The sequence below is a fragment of the Rattus norvegicus genome (genome assembly GCF_036323735.1).
Source record: "Rattus norvegicus strain BN/NHsdMcwi chromosome Y unlocalized genomic scaffold, GRCr8 chrY_unlocalized_16, whole genome shotgun sequence".
NCBI lineage: Eukaryota > Metazoa > Chordata > Mammalia > Rodentia > Muridae > Rattus > Rattus norvegicus.
Window position 1 is genome coordinate 253,547 of NW_026947374.1, and position 17,344 is coordinate 270,890.

Below are 17,344 nucleotides of genomic sequence, written 5' to 3' on the forward strand. Positions count from 1 at the left end.
TAGTCTGTGTGCATTGTATGCTCAGTACTGCCCACACTCCTGGGTGATCAGCTCTCTCTCCCACAGTTTCTAGGAGAAGGGAGCTTTGTGCTGGAATCAGCAAGGTTCAGGAGCCAGCTAGAAACTGGAAATGCCTGATCCCAGAGGAGTTCTGCCTTTGCATGTCCTGAGTCAACCAGTGAGCTCGCTTCAAGCAGAAAAGTTGGAATCACCTCTTCTCTCAGGCCTGAACTCACTTGTTGGGCTGACTTTCAGCTTTCCATAAGGGCTGCAACCAGAAGTTTCTTGACCCTACTGCTCCTAGGTTCCTATGCACAGGAGGCCCAGATGGAGCTAGGTGTTTTTTTCTTGAGTCAGGAATTTGAGCAGAGTTCTCACGGGTTTCTGCCCCTCTGACAGTGTAATACTTCCCCACCCCTCATGACATTTGGGTGTAGAATACTGTTTGGACAAGTTCAGATTCAGCTGCAGTTTGGACTGCAGGGCTCCTGCAGATTGACTGCTCCTATATTCATGTATCCAGTGGCACTATGCAGTTTCCTCTTGGGCTAGGGATCTGAGCACATGTGGGAAGAAGTAGCAGGGTCTCCTCGCTGAGGTCTCAGTATTGCACACTCTTCTGGGTGTTCAGCTCTTGTCCCACAGACTTTCCAAAGGATTTCAAATGTTCACTCCCTATCTTACAGGTCCTCAGTCTTTCCAGTTCTCCTCCAAATTTTGTTTGAGAAGACGCCTCTGGTTAAGGGGAGGTACAACAGGCCCAATCAGAAAAAAAAGGCTGGAAATCTTCTTCTCTTAAAGGTAATCTCAGTGATTTCTCATATTCCACAAGTGGAATAAGTCCTGCCCCTTCTCCAGAAGAGACTGTAATTCCTTTGCCAGCTGCCAAAGCAGGGCAGAGAGCTCTGTCCATTCACAAAGACAGTCAAAGATGTGCCCTATCTCCACCAACGTGCTTATGAAATCTGCTTCGGATAAAATGAGTTTGAAACCTGATTCTGCTGACAAAGCGGATTGCAGAACTACCCTATTAAGCCAAGAGGACATTCAAAGTCCTCCACTATTAAAAATGCGCTTAAATCATCACTTATGATCCAAGGCGTACAAAATACAATTACAAATACCCAAGTGAACCTCATAACACACATACCAGCCCAAAAAGAGACAAAATTTTCTGCATGTACACCATTAGATCAAGGACCATTGACAGTTTCAGAAGGGGCTCTTGAGAGTTCCACACCCACGCAAGATGTGGTAGAAATTTCTGAATCCACCGATGGAACTCCTGTGCCTTCTGCACATAAAAAATATGTTCTAGCAGCCTCACCATATCCCCCACTACTTCAAATGTCCCTATATAATAGAGAATTATTCAAATATCCTCTACCACTGAAGGGACCCTCCTGACATCCCATTAGGCCCCAAAAAGCCAAGTTTATCAAAACACACTGTCAATGAGCCATGCAGACTCCATATTTATACAATGTGCAGAGAAGATAAAATATCCCCTACCTCCTCAGGGGACTCTAAGTCGTTCTGTCCTGAAAGCAGAGGCTCCAAAATTTTCCACATATACATCAGAGATGCTAGAACTTCCCAAAACTGAGCAGTATTCTCTGAGTATTACTCTATCTCATAAAGAGACTGTGGGACAAGAAACTTCTACAAAAGGAGGTCTACCCATAGCCACATCTTTAGAAATGTCTTGTGGATGTGACACATATACAAAAGATATTCTAGGACAGATTCCATCTGTAGAGAAGTTTATGGACCCAACCATATGTGAACCATGAAATGCGAACACCAGAGTCTGTAGCATCCTCCACAACTGAGGAAAGGGATTCCTTGTATTCCATTAGTGTAAAAGAATGAATACGACCTCCACAAATTCCACAGTAGGCTATAGGAACTTCCTTATCTCCTCAAAATCAGCCATCTTCCCCAACTACAGAAGATGCTACACACTCTTCCAAATATTCAGAAAGGATTGCCATTCCTTCTTTATACCCACAAGCAGACCCAGAACATCTGCCAAATACCTCAAAAGCTCTGGATTTTACCTAATCTTCTGAAGGGGCTTTGGAGCCTGTTTTACCTCTCAAGCAGGCTAGGGAACCTGACACTTCTATAGGAAAGTCAGTTTCCACTTCTCCAGCAGAAGAAATTTCTCTTGGAACTTCCACAGTTAAAAAACAATATCTAGAATATGTCTATGATGCTCAGGGAGAGGTCACATTTTCAGAGGTAGCTCTAATACCTTCCCTACATTCTGATATCACAGTAAGGATTTCTACACGTATACACGGTACATTAAGACCTTCCTCATCTGAGAAGGATGTCTTAGGATCTACTGCATCTGAACAGCATGTTTTAGAACTATCCCCATATACCTAAGTAGATTTATTTAACATGTCCACTCTGGGGATAAAGAGGCGACATTCTCCCTCTACCAAAGTGGACCACAGGCATCCAGTTTCTATAAAAAAAAAAAAGGTTAAGATTTGATCCTTCTGATGTAGTCTTGAGAAATTTCCTCTAAAGAAGATAGTTTCAAACATCCCCCTTCTGCAAAAGGGATCTTGTGCCATCTTCTGCAGCCAAAGAGACAGCAAAAGCTACATTTTCTCCTCAGGTGAGTCCTAACCTTCTCCATCTGTCCAAAGGGCCATGGAATTTCCAAAAAATATGAAGGAATTGTGCAAAGATGCCATTCCTTGAAAGGACTTGCTGGACATTCCATATTGTCCCAAGATGCTCAAGTAACTCCTCCTTCTACAAAAAAGGCATGTTCACCATCTACCCTAGGGTTTCAGAGAATTTCTTCACCCCTCTCTAGGGCTCCAGAAAGTGTTCTCCATGCTCAAAGTGGTTTGTCATTGTGCAAATTAGACTTCAAACATATAAAACCTTTTTTTTTTATATTACCAAAGGTCTGAGGGAAAGTCCACATCGAAAAAAAAATCATTTAGACCTTGTGCCATTAGTCCAAGTATATCAGAAAAATTCCATGTCTTTTAAAGCACCTAAAAATCTATCTTGCTCTAGCACTCGTCCTAGAAAACAATTACCTTTAGTCATACAATCCCTAGGATCATTGAAATACAAAAAGGGGTGTCTAGAAACTTTACCATCTGCCAAAAGGTCTTTAGGATGTTCACCAACTTCTCCAAGAGCTCGGTTAACCCATAGAAGAACAAAAGAACTAAAGCCATCTGCTCAGGGTGTTTTCCAAAAACCACTTATTTCTTCTTTACTTTTATACCAAGACAAGAGGCCAGCTTCCTCATCCCCATCTCTGATCCCTTCTTCCTATTTGTTCTCTCTCCCAAATCGCTCTTTACTCTGAATTAGATGCCAATTACTAAACCATAGACATATGGAAGGAGGTAGTTGCTGTCAAAACAAAACTTGTGATATCACAGAAGAAGCTACGGCTCTCCAGGACACAATTGAATTTTCAAGGAGGGCCTAATGATGATGGAACTGCCATAGCCTACCTGCTCAACAGCTTCCTTGCATTGACCAGATTTGGTTGTGCACTTTCCAGTAGTGTCTCCTGTGACACAGTAGAAACATTTACATGCTACATCTCTGTACAGCTAGAGCCTTCTCTCTGCTTTATTAGTGATTACATGCTCTGAATGAAGAAAGTTAGTCAGGGGCTTGTCATGGGTAGAAAAGATCTAGGAACACAGAAGGAAAGATATTCTTCTGGAGATTAATTTTATTCTCTGGTCAAATCCTGTGACATAAATTTCAATTCCCTAGGTTTTCCCTGTTTTGCTGGTGCCAGAATTTTCCCTACAGAACTTTAATTGAGTGAATATTGTTTTATATTTTCTGATTGTAAATTCATTTACAGGGGACATTATATATGTTCCTGCATGTGTACTCAAAATTTCATTTTTCAAATTCCATTTTTTGCAATGAATTTGGTATCAAACGTGGCTCAGCTATAGAGTGAATATAAGAGTGGAAATATTGTGTACCTACTTCTAATGATCAACTCCCAAATGCATATTTTATCCATTAATTACAAGACATCAGTAAAGCAAAGGACAACATGGAGTATAGAATGTGGTTCTGAAGTTCTATTAGATATCAGTCCTCTAATATCTACCTTCTTGTGTTCCCAGGGATAGGCTTGAGGGTTTTGGATGTTTTACCATGATTCTTTCTTCAGGCCACACTTCAGTTTCTGAGTGATGGGCAGTGATAGGAATGGCTTGTGGTCCAATGAAACCTCAAATTCAATAGGTTATAAAAAACAGGAGGGAGTCTATTTGCAATTGTCACTTGTGGATCCTAGAGTCTTCACCTTGTTATGCAGAATCCATCCAAATATTAAACCAAAATTCCTAGTTGTAGGATCCACCAAAATTGTATATATATATATATATATATATATATATATATATATATATGTATATAAATGTATATATATGTATATATGTATATATGTATATATATATGTATATATGTGTGTGTATGTATTCACTTATATATATATGTATGTATTCATATATATATGTATGTATGTATATATATATGTGTATATATATACATATACATATATATATATATATATATCAGGCACAAAAACTAGATAAGATTGATGAAGATAAAATTGCATTCTTCCAATAAATGGTTTTAGATCTTTCATGAGAGACACAGCTAGAGCATGTCAAATACAGAAGAGATTGCTAGTGGCAAACCAGAGAACTGAATACAGACCCCTTGTTTGTAGATGTTGAGAAAGGATTACAAGAGCTGAATGGGCTTTCAACCCCCATAAGAACAACAAGTTCAATTAACCAGGGCTTTCTGGTATTAAACCAATATTCCATGACTGTTTATGTACAGACCTGTGGCTCCAATTGCATATGTGGCATAGTATGGCGATGTTGATCATCAATGGAAGGAGAAGCCCTTGGTTCTCCCTAGTTAAAGGGAATGTCAGAGCACAGTAAAGGTTATAGATAAGGATAAGGGGACCAGCTAGGAATATTAAGGACAGGAAACTGGGAAAGGAAATAACATTTGAAATGTAAATATAGAAATATCCAATTAAAAAAGGTATATACGGGGCTGGGGATTTAGCTCAGTGGTAGAGTGCTTACCTAGGAAGCGCAAGGCCCTGGGTTCGGTCCCCAGCTCCGAAAAAAAGAACCAAAAAAAAAAAGGTATAAAATTTGCTAAAAAAAAAAGGAAAAAAAAACAAAAGATAATTAGCAGCTAATCAGACCTATTGAGTCAGTAATCCAAAGGGTTCCTGTCAGGGATTTATAGTCAGAATAATACTAGTGGAAAGATTGAGATGATGAAGATCAAATTTGGAGCACTTCTCTCTCCCAAATACCAGTATCAGACACTTACTGCTCTATAAGTATCCAAATAATTGAGGAGTTTACTCTGAGGTGAGGAAAGTATACTTATTTTTCACTTCTTCCTTAGGACCATTTTCTTCTGGGCAATAAGAACAAAAATCCATGAGCTCTAAGGAAAAGAACACTGTCCTTCCAAACACCTGGCTTTTGGGAGAAAGAAATTAATGATATAAACTCTCTGACTTCCAGGAACCATTAGAAGCAGGGAAGTCCAGATTCTTCTGAGAGGCTCCCAGCTCCTGATCCCATGTGTGGAAGGATCAGATCAATTCTATCTCTTCAACTTACATATTCCACTCCTACCAAGGCTTCAGTGAGATTTCTCAGGGATGATGTATTTCTTCCTTCTTTTATACCAAGACAGAAGACCAGCTTCGTTCTCCCCATCTCTGATTTCTTCATCGTCTTTGTTCTCCCTCCCTAATGACTGTTTCCCCTGAATTTGAGGCCAATTAGTAAAACCTATAGGTACTGAAGTAATATCTGAGAGGCATTTGCAGTCAGGACAACACTTATTACATCACAGAAGAAGCTAGTGCTCTCAAGGATACAAGAGATTTTTCAGGGAGAGCCTAATGATATTGTCACTGAGAACTGCCGTGGCCTGACTCTAAACAGCTTTCCTTACATTAACCAGTTTTGAGGGTGCCAATTTAGGTATGTCTCCTGTGACACAGTGGAAACTTTCGTTCTCCATCTCTCTAAAGCTAGTGACTTCTGAATGTAGAAAATGAGTCAGGGGTATGGCATGGATAGAAATTATTTAGGAACTTGGAGTGGAGGAGATTCTTCTGGATAATATTTTTATTCCCAGGTCAATTCCTGTGACATACAGTTCAATTTTCTAGGTTTTCTTAATTTTATAAAGGCCAGTACTTTACCTACACACCTTTCGTTGAATGAATATTGTATTTCACTTTCCTATTGTACATTCCTTCATAGGGGACATTATAAATATTCCTGAATATGTACTCAAAAATTCTGTTTTCAAATTCCATTCTCTGCTATGATTTTGGAAACAAAGTGGGCCCATCTATAGACTGAGAATAACAGTGTAAATATGGTGTACCTACTTCAATTATAAATTCCCAAATCCTTATGTTATTCAAAAATTACCATCATCAATAAAGCAAAGGACCACATGGAGTATACAATTCTTTTCTCTATTCACATTTGATATCTGTACTACACTATCTACTTCCTGTGTTCCCATGGCCAGACTTGAAGGTTTTAGATGTGTTGCCATGATTCTTCCTTAATGTCATATATAAGAAACAGGAGCATGGGCAGGGGGAAGAAAGACTTGAGGAACAGTGAAACCTCAACTCAATACCTTCATAAGTACAGGAGGGAGTCTCTTTGATATATTCATTTGCAAACTCTACATTCTTGACCTAGTTGTGCAGAATCCATGTAATCATTCCACCTAACCTAATAGGTGTAGGAAGCACCTAAAGTATATATATATATATATATATATATATATATATATATATATATATATATATTCAACCACCAAAACTGGATAACATTGATGAAGCTAAGAAATGCATTCTGCCAGGAAACAGATATAGATATTTCCTGAGAGACAAAGCTAGAGCATGTCAAATACAAATGTGAATGTCAATGGCAAACCAGTAAACTGGAAATGGAGTTCCAGTTGGTAGATTCTGAGAAAGGATAATAAGAGCTGAAAAGGGTTTCAACCCATAAGAACAAAAATGCCAATGAACCAGATCTTTCTGGTACGAGACCAATATTCAAAGGTGGAAAATGGAAAGGCCTAAGGCTCCAACTGCATTTGTAGTAGAGGATGGCCTTGTTGGGCACCAAAGGAAGGTTAAGCCCTTGGTCCTCCCTTGGTTTGACTTGCATTTAAAGGGAATGTGAAGGGACAGTAATGGGATGGTTTATAGAAGAAGTGGAGAGGGACCTGTTAGGGATCTTACGGGAGGAAATTCTAAAAGGAAACAGTATTTTAAATATAAATATATAAATATACATTTTAAAAAAAGAAATAAAATTTGTAAAAAATAAAAGATATAAGAAATAAAAGAAGAGAAAACTACCAGCTAATTACAGCTATTGACTCAGAAATCTAATGAGTCACTATCAGGTAATGACAGTCATAGAAATAATAGTTGAAGGACTGAGATGATGATGTTTCAAATAGAAGCTCTTCTCTATCCCAGATATCAGGGTCAGGCACAAACTGCACTATAGGAATCTAAAGCGTGGAGGAGTTTACACAGAGCTAGGGTTATAAAACTTGTCCTTCCCGTGTTCTTTAAGTCCCTTTTCTTCTTGTCAAAAAGAATAAAGGCCATGCACTCTCAGGAAAAAAACTGTGCCCTTTCCATCCCTTGGCTTTTGGAATAAAGAAATGAATGATATAAACTCTCTGACTTCCAGGAACCATAAGAACAGGTAAGTCCAGATGATTTTGAGAGGCTCCCATGTCCTCATTCCCATATGTGGAAAGCTGAGATGAAGGCTGTCTCTTCAGGAAACCCACTAAACACCTACCCCGGACTCACTGAGCTCTCAAATGGACCAGGTAATTCTTCCTTTTTGATACCAAAACAGAAGGGACGCTTTCTTTGAACATCTCTGATTCCTTCATCCTCTTTGTTCTCCCTTCAAAAATGTCTGTTTATTCTGAATTAAAGGCCAATTAGTAAGCTCTAGGGGTACTGAAGAAATATCTGAGAGGCAGATGCTATCAGGACAACACTTGTGACCTCACAAAAGGAGCTAGGGCTCTCTAGGTTACAAGAGATTTTTCAGAGAGGGCCTAAAGATAATGTCTCTTAGAAAGCCCATGGCCTACATGCTGAACAGCTTTCCTTACATTGACCAGTTTCAAGAGTGCCTTTTCCAGGAGAGTCTCTTGTGTCACAGTGGAAACATTTACGTACTCCATCTCTCTATAAAGTTAGATACTTCTCTTTTCTTCATTAGTGGTTAAATGCTCTGAATCGTGAAAGTTAGTCTGGGGCACGTCACGGGTAGAAAAGATTTAGGAAGATGGAGTGGAGGTGATTCTTCTAGATAATATTTATACTCCCAGGATTATTCCTGTGACATACAGTTCAATTTTCTAGGTTTTCTCTGTTTCGTAACGGGCAGTATTTTCCCTATAGACCTTTAATTTATTGAATATTGTATTACAAATGTGATCATATTCTAGTTTTCTTCTCTTGCTTAGTGATGAAAAAAGTGATACCCAGTACTGTATTAGAACAAACATTATATAGTACACCTAAAGAAAACAAATTGCTCCCAAGGTCAACGTAACTTCATAAGTAAGCAATTTGAATTCACAGAGAAATGTTAAAGTATTGTATTATTTATCCTTAAAAGGATACTTGTAAGAATCTTTTAGAAACAGAAATCTAAACATCTGTATAAAAATGTTATACCTGCTTTAAATGATCAGAATGCACATCTGTGATTGGCAAACCTTATTAAATCCTATCATGAAGCTGAGGGTAAAACTGGTTCAGAAAGCAGTCATCAACAGTCCAGCATTTGTGACAGTCACACCATTAGCCTGTGCCGCCATTGTTCTTGATCCCTGACCTTAAAAGATCCCAGCCTTTCCGAACAACAAATTGTTCCATACATTGTTTTTTATATCAGAGTCAGTAGGGAAAAGATCTTAGCCAGCTTCACAAACAATTTTATTTTTCCAAAAGCTTTTAATGGGTTGTGGTCCTCGCTAATCATTCTACATTTCCTCGGGCAATGATAGAAGCAATGATCTACCCCAGAGGCAATTGCTAAAAGACCTGTATCACTCTTATTGCAAATGCCAATGGCACTGCCCTCTGAGTGGTAGAAAGCTCCATGAGGATTTTCATGCACTTCTTAGATTAAGAGAGGATGAGTGCAATAACTGAGCACCACTCTGCCTGAAATCCTCGTGGGGTTCATGACTCACCAAGGTCCAACGAGACTGTGCTGAAGAGTGGGCCATACCCCAGGATTTCTAAAGCTCTGTGCCATTCCTCCTTCACAGGACTTGGCAATACTCCATTTCAGAACCAAATTTGAACTATGCTTTTACCCTAGATATAATTTCAAATACTATACTAATTAGGGAGAGTGTGCAGCCTTACATTGTCCTTGACTTTAATGGAATTTCTTTACATTTCTTTCCATTTAGGTTGATGCTGGATACCGGCCTGCTGTCCATTGCCTCTATTATGTTTCTGCATAGGACTCGTATCCCTGATTGCTCTCACCCTTTTAACATGAAGGTGGGTTGGAATATTTTTGCAAGCTTTTTAAATATCTAATGAGATTATCATGTGATTTTTCTCTTTCAGTTTCATTATATAGTGAATTATATTGATGGATTTTCAGAAATTGAAACATCTCTGCCTCCCCCTAGAAATTAATAATTACACAGAATAACCTACAGAAAGGATCTCACATTCACATGCATACTCCAATAGCTCCCCAAAAACACAAAAAAATACAAACAAAAAAAAAATCATGCACCCTACTGAACAGATGTAATACTCACATACATACTCAAACATCCTAATCGAAAACACAAAAACCAAAAAAACATGCAAGCAAAAAAAAAAAAAAAAAAAAAACCCTGCTCCCGCAACATCTCATTAATACCTTTAAGCATTAATGTCCTCTACTCAACAGTAAAAGGACACAGGCTAATACAATGGATTTAAAATCAGGATCTATCCTTCTGTTGCACTCAAGAAACACAATCCAGCAACCAAGATAGACACAACCTCAGACCAAGGGGTTGGAAAAGATTTCCAACCTAATGGACACAAGAAACAAGATGGTGTAGCCATTCTAACATCCAGCAAATCAGACTTTCTACCAAAAGTAATCAAAAGAGACGGGGAAGGATACTTCATATGCATCAGAGGAAAAATCCACCAAAATGGCATCTCAATTCTGGATGTCTATAGGCCAAAGACAAAAAGCAGAAATATTGGTGAGAGAAATATTGCTAAAGCGTAAATATCACATCGAACCTCACACATTAATAGTGGGTGACATCAATGTCCCATCTCACCAAAGGCAGGCCATTGAGACAGAAATTAAAAAAATAAATAAATAAATGATTTAACAAACACGGGGTTCAATAAAATTGACCTCACTGATATCTACAGAATAGTTCACACAAACACAAAAGTACACACTCTCTTTTCAGTACCTCATGGAACCTTATCCTAAAATGAACATGTTCTCCCACTCTAAAGAAGCCACAATGGATACAGAAATACTGCACTAACCATTGGATCTTCTCAGATCACCATGGATTAAAACTGGACTTCAACAATAAGAAAAAGTGTATAAACTCATTGAAATTCAATAGCTGGCAACTTAAGATCCACCAGTTCACGGAAGAGATGAAAAAAAAAAGTGCTCCTAGAATTTAATGAAAATGAAGGCACAACTTCTCCAAACTTACCTGCATATGCAGCACAGGGTGCTTTTATAAAGAAACCGGAGAGACCCCACACTAGCAACTTCCCAGCACACCCTAGATCTCTAAAATAAAAAGAAGCAAATACATATTAAAGGAGGAGACAGCAAGAAATGATCAGACTCAGAGTGAGAGTGATCCATCAGAAACAAAGAGAATACAAAGATCAAAAAAACAAAAAAAACAAAAAAAAACAAAAACAAAAAAAAAAAAAAAACAAGAGCTGGTTCCTTGGGAACATCAATCCGACAGACAAATCCTCAGACAGATAATGTAATAGGAGGAGAGAGCATCCAAATAACAAATTCAGAAATGAACAGGGAGCCGTATCAATGTACAATGATGAAAGTCACATAATCATTAGTTCTCACTTTAAAGTGGATGATTGTGTAGACTGATTGCACTGACCACAGGTAAATTTAGGTAAGATAAACTCTGTAAATAGCTCTACAACACCTAATGAGACACAAACAGTAATTAAGTTTCCCTACTGAAAGAGCCCAAGGGCCAGATTGTTTGAGTGCAGACCCCTACCAGGTTTTCAAAGAATTCTCAACCTACCAAAAAAACAGAAACAGGAGGAAAACGCCAAAATGATTCCATGACACCAGTGTCGCCCTGACACATAAATCACAAACGACACAACAAAGAAAGAATTTCAGAAGAATTTCCCTTACCAACATTGGTGGAAAAAATACTAGGTAAAATGCTCGAAAATAAAACCCAAGGGCATATCAAAACCGCCATTCAGTGCCATCATGTAGGCTACCTCCTGAGGCTGCAGGAGTGGATCAATCTATGAAAACCCATCAAAGTGATCCACTATATAAGCAAACTGAACTGAAAAAAAATATTCTGCCCTCAGCATTTCACATTAACGTGCGAGCTCCACCTGGAGTTAACTTTGTGGATGTTGCATACCATGCAGTATATATATATACACATATATATTTATATTGTATATAAATACATATATATATATACACATATATAAAATATTATTATAATAAATTAATATATTAAAGTGATATGTACAATCATTATAATAATATAATTAATAATATACTATATTAACATATTAAAGAATATTATTATTAAAATAAATAATATAGTCATATTTTATTAATACATTATATTATTATATATTTATATCATAATAAAATATAATTGATACTAATATATTATGTTAGTATATTAAATTATTATATAGTAATAAACTATACCTCTCTTACCCTCTTCTGACTCTCTACCTAACCACACCCTCAGTACTCCAGTATCAACTTTCCCCTCTGGCTCACTGTCATAGGCTTTAACATTTAAAGAACAGTTAAAAGGGACAGAAGGTTCATATGCGATCTCCTTATTCCATGAAAGAGGACTAGTCAGGGGCAACCTCCTTTGAGGAAGCAGATAAATATCAGGATACAAATAACATTTGCTGGGGGAAGATCAAATTCGAATAATGACTTTGCATATCTATCCAGTGTATTCTGAGAAAATGGGGAATATTCTTCCTAAAGACCCAGCTATACTACTCCTGGCCTTATATCTGAAAAAACCTCTGCCATACCGCAAGGACATGTGCTCCATAACGTTCTAACTGCTTTCTTCATAATGAGCAGAAAATAGAAATAACCCAGAAGCCCCTCAACCAAAGAATGGCTACAGAAAATGTGGTTCATTTACACTATGGAATACTACACAGTTATGAAAAATAAGGACATTGTGAAGATGCAGTGGAGTAGATGGAATGAGAAAGTATTGTTCTGAATGAGGTAACTGAGTCCCAAAATAACATGTACATACTCACTTAAAAGAGGGTATTAGCCATAAAGTACAGAATTCAAACACTAAGATCTAAGGAACCAAAGAGGCTAAACAAGAAGAAAGACCCAAGAAAAATTATTGAATTTCACTCAGAAGGAGGAATAAAATAATGAGAGGAGGCAGATGGAAGGAAAGGAATGGGTGGCTGAGGGGATGGGACGGGAAATGGGGTTTGAGAATCATTTCTTGAGAGAGACGAGCAAGAGGGACAGAGGGCCAAGAGAATAAAGAGAAATCAGTGACTGTCCAGGGTGGGTGCTATCTCTAAGATTTGCCTGCAATCTGGGATTGGTGAGGCTACCCTAGCGTGTATGAGGGTGACTTTAGTTGAGACTCGGAGCAGTGGGGATACAAATACTGAAATGGTCACTTTCCATAGCCACAGAGGACTAAAAGTGGAAGGATAAGGACACAAAGCCACCCCCAAAATTTTGACACAGAAATTGCCCTCTCTATAAAAGACACAGGTACAGAGATGGAAGAGAAATGAGGGAATGGACAAAGGATAAGTAGCCGGATGTGAGACTTATCCTACGGGCAAACCTCAAACACTGACATGTTTGCAGACGGGAGGATAGCATTATTGTTCTCTGCAAGGCTCCACCGAGCAGCCGACTGACACAGAAGCAGAGGTGCACGGCCAAAGATCGGATAGAGCTCAGAGAGTCTAACCAAAGAGCTGAGGAAAGGACTGAAAGAGGCAGAGGAGCACAGTGGTCTTCACGAGGGTTCACTAAACCCGTCGCCTGTCTTTGGATCCTGTTCTCCTACTCGAGCTTCGTTTTCAGGACCTGGTGGGAGATGATGAATCTAACCCTGCAAAGACTTGATGTGCCAGGGGAGAGGGTGCACCCAGAAGGGCACTCCACTCTCTCAGAGAAGATGGGGAGAGGATAGAAAGAGGGACTGTAAATGGTGGGAGCCTGGAGGAGTGTGGTGACAGTGCAGCATTCAGAATGTTACCTGGTGAATATATACAACCATTCTTGCAAGGGGCACAGGCATGACATCACGGGGATGGTGGCGTGACATCATGGGTGTGGCTCATGACATCGTGTAGGTGGGGCATGACATCATGGGAGTGGGGCATATCCTCATGGGGATGGGGTCATGCTATCATGAAGCTTCATGGAAAATAGTTGAAACTAGAAAAAAAAAAAAAAAAAAAAAACAGCCCGAGAGCGAGCTGAGACCTAGAGACACAAACATGGCGCGTGTTTACCTATGGATGGTATCAGGTGTGAGGCAAATCATATTCTATCTACAATCCACAAATGGAGAGAGGACAAAGGAAAGGAGAAGGCCGGTGAGAGGGAAAGCATCAACCTCTCTGAAAGGAAAACTGTAACAGATTCTGTGATTGAAGTGCGGACGACTGAGACAGGAGCTGAAGGTTGGTGGGGAAGAAGGAGGGATAGAGCTGTGCAGAGAGAACCGGCCAGAACTGGGGGACATATAGGTTAATGCAGAAACTCAATGGATGCACTTGTTAGTTCATGGCGTCTAGAGAACAACCTCCCGAGTATTTAATCTGATAGAGAACGCAGAGTCCGAACCTTCAATCTTTTGAAATCAAGCAAGTGGAACCTCAGGTTTTGGGATGGGGCACATTCAGTGGAGTCGGTTTCTGAGGAGGTCAAATGGAGATCCCTGAATAACAGACCGATGCTGGGACAGAGATTATAAAAAGATTATAAAAGCTCAAGCAAATGAGCCCTTCTGGTACCTTAAGCCTCCATCGATGTAAATCCACCCGAAAACCCCTTCCCGCTCTTCAAGGTTTGTGTAGCCTTTGTTCAACCCGAGTAAAATATATGCACACAGCGCTTCCCTGAATACCTTCTAACAGAGTTGTGACACTGAATACCTTGGAGCAACCCCCAACTCACTTGCAGGCAGACCAAGAGTCTGTTGACCGACTAGTTCCAGAGGCCACTTCATCCTTTTGCACCTGGACACTCTAAGAAGCATACATCAGAGATGTCTGTGTGTGTGTGTGTGTGTGTGTGTGTGTGTGTGTGTCCATTTGTCTGTGTGTGTGTCTGTGTATCTGTGTGTCTGTCTGTGTATCTATGTGTCTGTGTGTCTGTGTGTGTATTTTTATGTGTGTGAGTGTTTGTGTGTGTTTGCATCTGTGTGTGTCTATCTCTGTGTATGTGTGTGTATGTGTGTTTATGTGTGTGTATGTGTGTTCCTGTGTTGTGTCTCTCTGTGTGTATTTTTATGCGTGTGAGTGTTTGTATGTGTGTATGTCTCTCTGTGTGTATGTGTGTGTATGTGTGTTTATGTGTGTGTATGTGTGTGTATCTGTGTGTGTGTATCTGTCTGTTTGTCTGTCTGTGTCTCTCTTGGTGTGTATGTGTGTATGTGTGTGTGTCTGTGTGTGTGGATATGTGTGTTTATGTGTGTGTGTGTGTGTGTGTGTATGTGTGTGTGTGTGTGTTAGTCATGCACAAGCTAACCATCCTCACACAGACTGTCTGGTTTGCTTTTCTTTTTGGAAAGTTGGCAAATCTTTCTCCTGTCCTAAGAAAAGACCACCCTGGTTCTCAAATCTCTCTGTGAAGTCATGAAAGGTTGAATGATTTTCATGTATGAGGAGTCTGTCCTAGTGAAAATAGCTTTCATGGGTAAAATAACCCTTGAAAAACATGTCTCAATATTTACTTTACTTAGTCTGTGATCCCTTGAGGGGATTATATTATTATTATTATTATTATTATTATTATTATTATTATTATTATTATTATTATTAAAATAATCATTATTATATTATTATTATTATTATTATTATTACTGGAATATTATTAATATTCCAGGATTATTACATTATTTTATTGTCTGTGCTGTTATCAGTGTGCTAATGTTCACTGATGGCAGGAAGATTATTTTCCATGTGTGTCCCATTCGACGGCCATGTTTTAGTTCTTGAAACTGAAAGTTTCATTTACATGTTCCCAAGAGCAAATACATGCAAGTACAGAAAGTTCCTTGGTCTTCTACATGAGAGTGACACCCTCACATAGTCTTCTGATCTATTTGAGAAACAGAATTTAGATAGGCAATGAGAAGGTTGGTGACCAAAGACCCAAGTTATGGAGAAATAAGACAGTTTTCACAATATTACAGGTTTTGGGGGTTGGTAGACATTACATAACCATCTTTTCATTCATAGCAGGAAGAGTCAAAATTATTAAAATATTGTAGGCAGAAAATTTTAACAACATATTAATGCTGGCTAATTTAAATTCCTGTATTTTTTCTCTGGAACATTATATATTCTCTTTCAGGTTCTTCTTGAAATTATTTGAAGATGTGAAAACCGGTATGTGTTTATCTGTACACATTCATATAGCATGGCCGTCACTCTAGTGAAGGACAGACTGCACGACTGTCAAGAGAAAGACTGACTTTCTTGCCAAAGGAATAAATCTTCATGTTGACGGAGGCAGTTTCGATCTTAGGTGCAGATGTTTAAAATCCCCTGAATGCTTCCTACAGCTACCGTTTCCAATATGTGGTTATAACCTCGGATGTGGTTTGTTCTTTGAATTTTTTTTTTAAAACTACAAGAAAGTTTCGATTGCATATACTATTTGGAGATGTTGTCTTTTATCTTTTCTATCGATGTACTCTGGGTTGTAGACCGTTAGGCATTTTATGATCTATCTCTCACAGCAGGGGCTGCCGATGAGTTGAGGCTTCATCAGGAATAAAGGAAAGAAGACAGGTAAGGTAATAGAGAACTCCCTGATGTATTTATCCCTGTGAATCTGAGATGGCTGTTGTCATCAACCCGTATATATAAACTTTAACTTTACAACAAAGTACACTCACATGAGTTTAAACCTTTGTACTTTTCATTGTGTAAATATTTGCAATAAAGAGAGTTTTCAAAGTAATAAAGTTGTGTGATGTGTGTAACACTTTTAATAGATTCTCTTGTATAACTTAAAAGAATATATAAATGGTTTTCCTTCATGTTGAATATAATGTAGACAGTGTCTCTTCTAACAATATATGTTGTAATTTTGGCCTCTATAAAATTAAATATGTTCATGTCTTGCCTAAACTTCCACCACAAGTACTTATGGAATACTTCCTATACTTACTTAGTGTTTTTTTCCTAAATATTGACTTTAAAATGCATTCAGCAGAATAGATATTGAGGCGGATGGAGGGAGGGAGGAAACTGAATAGAAGGGGAGGTAGAGAAGGGAGTATGTAGGAGGAATTAAGTATAGTGAGTTTGGAAGAATTAGGTATAGTGATTGCAGGGAAAAGAGAATGGAAATCACAAGTGTGGGGTGCACATCTCTAGAAATTGCCAGAGAATGGTAAAAGGCGAATCCCCAGGGTGTCTATTGGGGTGACTCTAGAAATAGAGATACAGAACCTTAATTTGCCATTTCTGTAGCCAGGCATGACTCCCAATGATGTGACACGGAAGAAAACACACCCACAAAACGTTCAAACCAAAATGAACACAGCCTACAAGATCTTCTAAGACAAATATAGATACAACAGACATGGAAGGAACGTCCAACCAATGGTTAGCATAGATTGAGAACTACCTCGTGGTCAAGCACCGATCCCTGACACTATTAAAGATACTCTATCGTGATTGTAGACAGATTCTTAGCATAACTGTCCTCTGAGTGAC

General features: G+C 38.8%; 1 long non-coding RNA gene across 2 annotated transcripts in view; it reads right to left on the reverse strand.

Moving 5' to 3' along the window:
- Positions 1 to 5,980, reverse strand: part of LOC134484600 (uncharacterized) — a 40,068-nt gene extending 34,088 nt beyond the window's left edge. For both annotated transcript variants that reach the window (XR_010062091.1, XR_010062089.1), the window contains exon 1: positions 5,676 to 5,980. This is a non-coding gene — a long non-coding RNA (uncharacterized LOC134484600). The remainder of the gene's footprint in view (positions 1 to 5,675) is intronic.
- Between the last annotated feature and the right edge of the window lie 11,364 nt (positions 5,981 to 17,344).